Source organism: Oncorhynchus keta, chromosome 34 (assembly GCF_023373465.1).
Source record: "Oncorhynchus keta strain PuntledgeMale-10-30-2019 chromosome 34, Oket_V2, whole genome shotgun sequence".
In the NCBI taxonomy this organism is placed as follows: Eukaryota; Metazoa; Chordata; class Actinopteri; order Salmoniformes; family Salmonidae; genus Oncorhynchus; species Oncorhynchus keta.
This window is the reverse complement of record NC_068454.1, coordinates 65,918,714-65,929,333: the sequence shown is the minus strand read 5'-3', so window position 1 is coordinate 65,929,333 and position 10,620 is coordinate 65,918,714.

Sequence of the window (10,620 nt, the reverse complement as noted above, 5' to 3'; positions counted from 1 at the left end):
TGAAAAAACAAGTTTTCAATAAAGACTTAAAGGTCGAGACAGTCTGCGTCTCTCAGATGAATAGGCAGACCATTCCATAAAAATTGAGCTCTATAGAAGAAAGCCCTGCCTCCAGCTGTTTGCTTAGAAATTTAGTGTAGAGAGGCTAGCACTTGAGTAATATGATAAAATTTTGGGGTTCTAGTCAAGATTCTAGCAGCCGTGTTTAGCACTAACTGAATTTATTTAGTGCTTTATTCGGGTAGCTGGAACTGAAATATTGTTGATATGTTCGTCAAAAGAGAGATCAGGGGCCAGAGTAACGCAGAGGTCCTTCCCAGTTTTATTTGAGATGACTGTACAACCATCAAGATTAATTGTCAGATCCAACAGAACATCTTTTTGTTTCTTGGGAACTAGCATCTCGTTTTTTTCCGAGGATTAAAGGAATCCGCCATCCACTTCCTTATGTCTGAAAAACAGGCTTCCAGGGAGGGCAATTTTGGGGCTTCACCATGTTTCATCGAAATGTACAGCTGTGTATTGTCCGCATAGCAGTGAAAGTTATCATTATGTTTCCGAATGACATCACCAAGAGGTAAAATATATAATGAAAACAATAGTGGTCCTAAAAGAGAAACCCTGAGGAATACCGAAATATACAGTTGATTTGTCAGAAGACAAACCATCCACAGAGACAAACTGATATATTTCCGACAGATAAGATCTAAACCAAGCCAGAACTTGTCCATATAGACCAATTTGGGTTTCCAGAACATTGTGGTGATCGATGGTATCAAAAGCAGCACTAAGGTCTAGGAGCACGAGGACAGATGCAGAGCCTTGGTTTGATGCCATTAAAAGATCATTTACCACCTTCACGAGTGCAGTCAGTACTATGGTGTCTAAAACCAGGCTGAACTGTTTCGTATACATTGTTTGTCTTCGGGAAGGCAGTGAGTTGCTGCGCAACAGCTTTTTCAAATTTTTTGAGAGGAATGGGAGAATCGATATAAGCCGATATTTTTAATATTTTCTTGGTCAAGATTTTGCTTTTTCAAGAGAGGCTTTATTACTGCCACTTTTAGTGAGTTTTATACACATCCGATGGATAGCGAGCCATTTATTAAGTTCAACATAGGAGGGCCAAGCACAGGAAGCAGCTCTTTCAGTAGTTTATTTGGAATAGGGTCCAGTATGCAGCTTGAAGGTTTAGAGGCCAAGGCTATTTTCATCGTGTCAAGAGATATAGTATTAAACAACCCGGGTGTCTCCCTTGAACCTAGGTCCTGGCAGTGTTGTGCAGACTCAGGACAACTGAACTTTAAAGAGGAGTCCGTAATTTGCTTTCTAATGATCATGATCTTTTCGTCAAGGAAGGTCATGATTTTATCACTGCGGAAGTGAAAGCCATCCTCCCTTGGGGAATGCTGCTTTTTAGTTAGCTTTGCGACAGTATCAACATTTTGGATTGTTCTTATTCTCCTCAATGAAGTTGGAAGAATAGGATTATCGAGCAGCAGTGAGGGCTCTTCGATACTGCACGGTACTGTCTTTCCAAGCCAGTCGAAAGACTTCCAGTTTGGTGTAGCGCCATTTCCTTTCCAATTTTCTGGAAGCTTCCATCAGGGCTCGGGTACTTTCTGTATACCAGAGAGCTAGTTTCTTATGACAATTTGTTTTTTTAGCAGTGCGACTACATCTAGGGTATTACACAAGGTTACATTTAGTCCCTCAGGTGGTTAACAAAAAGCTGACCACGACTCCATTTTGTTGATCCCTGCCTACAGACAGAAACTAAAACGAGAAGCTCCCGCACTGAGGTCTGTTCAACGCTGGTCTGACCAATCTGATTCCACACTCCAAGACTGCTTCCATCACGTGGACTGGGATATGTTCCGTATTGCGTCAGACAACAACATTGACGAATACGCTGATTCGGTGAGCGAGTTCATTAGAACGTGCGTTGAAGATGTCGTTCCCATAGCAACGATTAAAACATTCCCAAACCAGAAACCGTGGATTGATGGCAGCATTCGCGTGAAACTGAAAGCACGAACCACAGCTTTTAATCAGGGCAAGGTGACCGGAAACATGACCGAATGCAAACAGTGTAACTATTCCCTCCGCAAGGCAATCAAACAAGCTAAGCGTCAGTATAGAGACAAAGTAGAATCTCAATTCAACGGCTCAGACACAAGAGGTATGTGGCAGGGTCTACAGTCAATCACGGATTACAAAAAGAAAACCAGCCCCGTCACGGACCAGGATGTCTTGCTCCCAGGCAGACTAAATTACTTTTTGCCCGCTTTAAGGACAATACAGTGCCACTGACACGGCCCACAACTAAAACATGCGGACTCTCCTTCACTGCAGCCGACGTGAGGAGAACATTTAAACGTGTCAACCCTCGCAAGGCTGCAGTCCCAGACGGCATCCCCAGCCGTGCCCTCAGAGCATGCGCAGACCAGCTGGCTGGTGTGTTTACGGACATATTCAATCAATCCCTATCCCAGTCTGCTGTTCCCACATGCTTCAAGAGGGCCACCATTGTTCCTGTTCCCAAGAAATCTAAGGTAACTGAGCTAAATGACTACCGCCCAGTAGCACTCACTTCCGTCATCATGAAGTGCTTTGAGAGACTAGTCAAGGACCATATCACCTCCACCCTACCTGACACCCTAGACCAGGGGTGTCAAACTCATTCGCATCGTGGGCCACATACGGCCTAGGGAGATGTCAAGTGGGCCGGACCATTAAAATTATACCATACTCTGCTATAAATAACCAAAATATCATGTCTTTCCTTTGTTTTGGTGTAAAGAAGCACAAGAACATTAGGAAAATATTGAAATTTAATGAACTATCCTTTTACAAAACATTTCATGAAACACCTCATATTTCCTTAGACAAATGTGCAATTTACTTTTATCATTCACAAATATGCATTGCAACTGATCCCACTGATTGTACAAAGGCACAACTTTAATTGGTACTGAAAAATATAGTAATGCACTTTAAGATTAAATGAGACTTTTAAAGAAAGAATTTTTAAACCACTTACACATACGCATATAAAATCTAAATGTAATCCCTGCGTACACCTTACAAACTAAGGAGAGTGATTTTAAATGTGTAATGAAGAAAGTGTTCGCCTGTCCTGTAAATCTGTAAACTTCATACATGAAACATACATACACATACAATACATACTGAAAATTTATGGAGTTGTATGAACAGTAGAATTCCATCACACAACTTTTGAAGTTGCTGACTAACATTAAAGTGCACATTTTTAAATCACCACAGTAAGGATTCATCTTCACAGAGCTGTATTCTTTCAATGCAAACAGTATCTAAGGCAGCATTTTAAGGGTGTTAGTCTAGTCTGGACTTGTATTTGTACCTGAAACTTGGCATCTTTTGGCCTGTACAAGTGCATCAACACCAGGTGTCATGTCCTGACTAGCTGTCACTTTCAGAATGTCATTTAAGTGCTTGTTTGTGAGCCTTGAACGCATTTTTGTTTTATTGATATTCATCACTGAGAAAATTTGTTCACAAGGTAGGTTGTCCCAAACATGCACAAAATTTTAGCAGCCAGGGCTGTTAATTTGGGGTACCCTGGTAGTAGATACTGATAAAATCTGTCCAGACCTACAGAGGCAAATTTGCCCTTCAAATCTGCATCACACTGCAAATCAATTATCTCTAGCTGAATTTCGACCGGCAGATCAGAAGCTTTAACTGTGAAAGGTGAGCGAAAAACTGAAAATTCTGTCTCAAGTTCACCAAATACCTGAAAACGTTTCTCAAACTCCCGCAGTAGTCCTGCAATTTTGTCTTTGTACCGTTTCATGTCCGCACAGGTCTGGTCACCACATCTCTCAGACAGGGAAATGAGCAGGGTTGCCATTTGCCAGTTGCATCTCCCACAAAGTCAGCTTCAACTTAAATGCATGTATGTTGTCAGAAAACTGTGTGACAACTTTTTTGTTGCAACATTTTGTTCAGATTGTTCAAGTGTTCAGTAATATCAACCAAGAATGCAAGGTCCCGTAGCCATTCTGAGATTGTAATTCCAACACCGGTTTTCCTTTTTTCTCCATGAACTGTCCGATTTCCTCTCGTAGATCAAAGAAATGCCTCAGCACAGCGCCTCAACCATCTCACTTCAGTGTGGTATGGCAGGCTGTGGGTAATGTTGCTGTCGCTGAGAAGTTTGTCAAACTGACGATGGTTCAGACCTCTGGACCGGATGAAATTTACAGTGCGAACAACCACCTCCATGACGTGGTCCATTTTCAGCGACTTGCAACACAATGCCTCCTGGTGCAAAATACAGTGAAATGTCCAGAAACGATCTCCTCCATTAAGGGCTTGTACTTTGTCTTTGAACTTTGTCGCGACACCTGCTTTCTTTCCGACCATGGATGGCGCGCCGTCTGTAGCCAGGCTGACAGCGCTGGACCAGTCCACTCCAACTCTGTCCAATGCAGCAAGGACAGAGCCGAAAATGTCCTCGGCTGTTGTGGTGTCCATCATTGGCACCAACTCAAGAAACAGTAACAGTCAATGTCTCATCAACTCCTCGAATAAATATGGCCAGTTGGGCCACGTCTGTGATGTCAGTGCTCTCGTCAATTGCCACGGAAAATGCAATAAATGACTTGACTCTCTGTTTCAATTGACTGTCTAAATCTGCCGATAGTTCCGAAATCCTCTCTGCTATAGTATTCCTCGTCAGGCTAATATTGGCAAAAGCTTGTCGCTTCTCGGGACATACAAGTTCAGCCGCCTTCATCATGCATCGTTTAACAAAGTCACCGTCAATACGGCCCGATGCTAATGCTATTTCCTAGCAATTAGGTAGCTGGCTTTTACCGCTGCTTCACTGACTTCTCGGCTCTGGATGAAAGTTGACTGCTGTTTCCTCAGACCCGCCAGCAATTCGTTAATCTTATCTCTTCTCAGTTGTCCTTGCAAGCCGTCATATTTTTCGCTGTGATGAGTCTCGTAGTGGCGTCGAATATTATATTCCTTCAATACCCAAACTTGTTGCAAACACACCAAGCACAAAGGTTTTCCGTGCATCTCTGTAAATAAATAGGACCCATTTTTCTTTAAATTCTACACTCCTTATCTACTTTTCTCCGTTTGGATAACTTTTGGCTAATGAGGGTGTAGTGGAGAGGTAGAGACTTTAACAATCTTAACAACGTCGTAACAAGCAGCAGATGGCGCATTGATACCGTCTGCTGTTTTCAGTCTGTCTCAGTGATGCGGCTTGTCTTAAAAAAAAATATTAATTCCATGTCTTTTATGCATTTTTTTTCCACTTTCAAATTATCCTGCGGGCCTGATCGAACCTCCTTGGGGGCAATGTTTGACACCCCTGCCCTAGACCCACTCCAATTTGCTTACCGCCCAAATAGGTCCACACTGCAATCTCAACCACACACTGCTAACCCATCTGGACAAGAGGAATACCTATGTGAGAATGCTGTTCATCGACTACAGCTCGGCATTTAACACCATAGTGCCCTCCAAGCTCGTCATCAAGCTCGAGACCCTGGGTCTCGACCCCGCCCTGTGCAACTGGGTACTGGACTTCCTGACGGGCCGCCCCAAGGTGGTGAGGGTAGGCAACAACATCTCCACCCCACTGATCCTCAACACTGGGGCCCCACAAGGGTGCGTTCTGAGCCCTCTCCTGTACTCCCTGTTCACCCACAACTCCAACTCAATCATCAAGTTTGCGGACGACAATACAGTGGTAGGCTTGATTACCAACAACAACGAGACGGCCTACAGGGAGGAGGTGAGGGCCCTCGGAGTGTGGTGTCAGGAAAATAACCTCACACTCAACGTCAACAAAACTAAGGAGATGATTGTGGACTTCAGGAAACAGCGGGAACACTCCCCTATCCACATCGATGGAACAGTAGTGGAGAGGGTAGTAAGTTTTAAGTTCCTCGGCGTACACATCACAGACAAACTGAATTGGTCCACCCACACAGACAGCATCGTGAAGAAGGCGCAGCAGCCCCTCTTCAACCTCAGGAGGCTGAAGAAATTCGGCTTGTCACCAAAAGCACTCACAAACTTCTACAGATGCACAATCGAGAGCATCCTGTCGGGATGTATCACCGCCTGGTACGGCAACTGCTCCGCCCACAACCGTAAGGCTCTCCAGAGGGTAGTGAGGTCTGCACAACGCATCACCGGGGGCAAACTACCTGCCCTCCAGGACACCTACACCACCCGATGTCACAGGAAGGCCATAAAGATCATCAAGGACAACAACCACCCGAGCCACTGCCTGTTCACCCCGCTATCATCCAGAAGGCGAGGTCAGTACAGGTGCATCAAAGCTCGGACCGAGAGACTGAAAAACAGCTTCTATCTCAAGGCCATCAGACTGTTAAACAGCCACCACTAAAATTGAGTGGCTGCTGCCAACTCACTGACTCAACTCCAGCCACTTTAATAAAGGGAATTGATGGGAAATTATGTAAAATATATCACTAGCCACTTTAAACAATGCTACCTAATATAATGTTTACATACCCTACATTATTCATCTCATATGTATACGTATATACTGTACTCTATATCATCTACTGCATCCTTCTGTAATACATGTATCACTAGCCACTTTAACTATGCCACTTTGTTTACATACTCATCTCATATGTATATACTGCTCTCAATACCATCTACTGTATCTTGCCTATGCCACTCTGTACCATCACTCATTCATATATCTTTATGTACATATTCTTTATCTCCTTACACTTGTGTCTATAAGGTAGTAGTTTTGGAATTGTTAGCTAGATTACTTGTTGGTTATTACTGCATTGTCGGAACTAGAAGTACAAGCATTTCGCTACACTCGCATTAACATCTGCTAACCATGTGTATGTGACGAATACAATTTGATTTGATTTTATTTAACAGGTTTTTGTACTAGGTGGAGGGAGTCTGGAAGGGCATCTAAGAATCTTTGGGTTGTCCGAGAATTTATAGCACGACTTTTGATGATCCTTGGTTGGGGTCTGATCAGATTATTTGTTGCGATTGCAAATGTAATAAAATGGTGGTCCGATAGTCTAGGATTATGAGGAAAAACATTAAGATCCACAATATTTATTCCACGGGACAGTACTAGGTCAAGAGTATGACTGTGGCAGTGAGTAGGTCCGGAGACATGTTGGACAAAACCCCCTGAGTCGATGATGGCTCCGAAAGCCAGTCAGACATCATCCACCTGCACTGTTGGCTGCAGTGTGGACAAGCCCATTATCTATGGCTCTGGTAGGTTTTGTGTTTAGAGAGGACGTTGAGTTGGATGAGCTTCTATGGTATCATTGGCATTCTGATGGTGTGATATTTAGCCTGAGGATGCTTCTCTTCACAAGATGCAGCTAATAAGACATATTTATTATTAAACGTGATGGGTCAGTGGTGTGTGTGTGTGTGTTGTGGGGGGGTTGCTGAATGTATCCCACAGGGATTGGCTCACACACACTGCTGTTGTGTCCGTGCCGTCGCATACCCCTTGACTTATTTCACATTTTGTTGTTACAGCCCGAATTCAAAATATATATTTTTTACCCGTCTACACACAATACCCCATAATGACAAAGTGAAAACATGTTTTTAGAATTTTATTGCAAATTGTATTGTAAATTAAATACAGAAATATCTCATTTACATAAATATTCACACCACTGAGTCAATACTTTGTGAAAGCACCTTTGGCAGTGATTACAGCTGTGAGTCTTTCTGGTTACGTTTCTAAAGCCTTGTTCACAATGCAGGCTTTAATGCTCAAATCAGTTTTGTTTTTCAAATCCGTTTTGGATTACTGATTTTCCAAACAGCAAGTTGCAAGTGACCAAATCTGATTTGTGTGTGTCCAGACAGCAGTTATTTGATTTGATGACATGGCAATAATAGTTGTCATAGTAACAATGGGTGTGTGCAGTAGTATAGGCTGATTGGTGGTGGTGCTCGTGAATCCTATCACTCAGAAGGTATAGAGCAAGCTAAATGCTACAACAATGCCTGCCGTGGACGTTTCCCAGTTGCTTTGAATGTTCAAAATCACAGTGTAAGAACACCTTTAAAGCCTCAAAGTAGATTTGTAGTCAAAACTGTAACTCGGCCACTCAGGAACATTCACTGTCTTGGTAAGCAACCTTAGTGTAGATATGGCCTTGTGTTTTGGGTTATTGTCATGCTGAAAGATTTTTTTATCTCCCAGTGTCTGATGAAAAAGAGACTGAACCAGGTTTTCCTCTAGAGGTTTGCCTGCACTTAGCTCCATTCCGTTTATTTTTATGCAAAAAAAATCCCCAGTTCTTGCCGATGACAAGCATACCCATAACATGATGCAGCCACCACCATGCTTGAAAATATGAAGAGATGTTGTGTTGGATTTGCCCCAAACATAACACTTTGTATTCAGGACATAAAGTTTATTTCTTTGCTACATTTTCTGCAGTTTTACTTTACTGCCTTATTGCAAACAGGATGCATGTTTGGAATATTTTTTATTCTGTACAAGCTTCCTTATTTTCAATGTAATTTTGGAGTAACTAAAATGTTGTTGATCCATCCTCAGTTTTCTCCGATCATAGCCATTAAACTCGGTAACTGTTTTCACCATTGGCCTCATGGTGAAATCCCTGAGCGGTTTCCTTCCCCTCCGGCAACTGAGTTAGGAAGGACACCTGTATCTTTTGTAGTGACTGGGTATATTGATACACCATCCAAAGTGTAATTAATAACTTCTCAAAGGCTCAAAGGCATATTCAATGTCTACCATATTTTACCCATCTACCAATATGTGCTCTTCTTTGTATTTGAATCTGTGTTTGAAATTCACTGTTTGACCTTACATATAATTGTATGTGTGACGTACAGAGATGAGGTAATCATTCAAAAATCATGTTAAACACTATTATTGCCCACATTCCATGCAACTTATTGTGTGACTTGTTATGCACATTTTTACTCCTGAACTTATTTAGGCTTGCCATAACAAAGGGGTTGAATACTTCTTTACTCAGAACATTTCAGCTTTTCATTTTTAATTAATTTGTAAACAAATGTAAAAACATATTACACTTTGACATTATGGGTAGGCCAGTGACATAAAATCTCAATGCAACGCAACAAAATATGGAAAAAGTCAATGGGTGTGGATACTTTTTGACTGCACTGTATGTAGTTGAGTTGCTTTGCGCTGATTGGAGCATGTGTGCTCAGCTATAATTATAAAGCAGGATGTTTAAGATTCTGTTTCCATTTATTATCTCACCTAGAATAATTTGTGGAAAAAGTACCCAATTGTCATACTTGAGTAAACATCAAGATACCCCAATAGAAAATGACTTAAGAAAAGGTGAAGGTCACCCAGTACAATAACAATTGAGTAAAATTATTTGGTTTGAAATATACTTAAGTATCAAAAGAAAATGTAATTACTTTGATATAATACAATTATAAATCATTTCAAATTCCTTATATTGAACTAACCAAACGATTCCATTTTCCTTGTTTTTTAAATTTACTTACAGATAGCCAGCGGCACACTCCAACACTTAGGTATCAGTTACAAACAAAGCATGTGTATTTAGTGAGTCCGCCAGATAAGATGCAGTAGGGATGACCTGGGATGTTCTCTTCATAAGTGTATGAGTTGGACAATGTTTCTGTCCTGCTAAGCATTCAAAATGTAACGAGTACTTTTGGGTCTCAGGGAAAATGTATGGAGTAAAAAGTACATTATTTTCTTTTGGAGTGTAGTGAAATAAAGTTTAAAAAAATATTAAAAGTAAAGGACAGAAACCGCACAAACTACTTAAGTAGTACCTTGAAGTATATTTACACCACTGTCTAGATTGTAAGAGAGAAAATCATGACTGATCTACATATTCTATTTCTGTAGCAGCTCCAACATGTACATTAATATATATATATATTTAATTTAACTAGGCAAGTCAGTTAAGAACAAATTCTTATTTACAATGACGGCCTACCCCGGCCAAACCCAGACAATGCTGGGCCAATTGTTCACCGACCTATGGGACTCCCAATCACGGCCAAATGTCATACAGCCTGGATTTGAACCAGGGACTGTAGTGACACCTATTGCACTGAGATTCAGTGCCTTAGACTGCTGCGCCACTTGGGAGCATAATTCTATAATTCAAAAGGCTCAGATGGTTCATTTCGAACTCTGGCCCCATGAGCGTTGAGATCATGTTGTGATATAGAGAGTGAGCTGCTAAGTAACTCCATTAATTGGTTAGTTAGTTGATTGACTGATTGATCTCATCACCCCACCTCTGAGCCCAGCCAGCCAGCTGTCCCAGTATTAACTGTGTTGTCATAGAGACCAGATCCTGTCTGAGGGCAGTATGTTTCTGTGTGTTGCTGACCTCAGGTCAGCGAGGAGCAGGGAAATATGAGTAAGCAGATGAGAGAGGAGGATACCGCTGGTGTATAAAAGCCAGCCGGGCTGAAATTGGCAGAGAGAGGAGACAGGGGATTCTGTTGAGCTGGCAGAGCAGATTCAGAAACCCCCTGATACACACACACACACACACACGCACACACCACCCAGCGTGG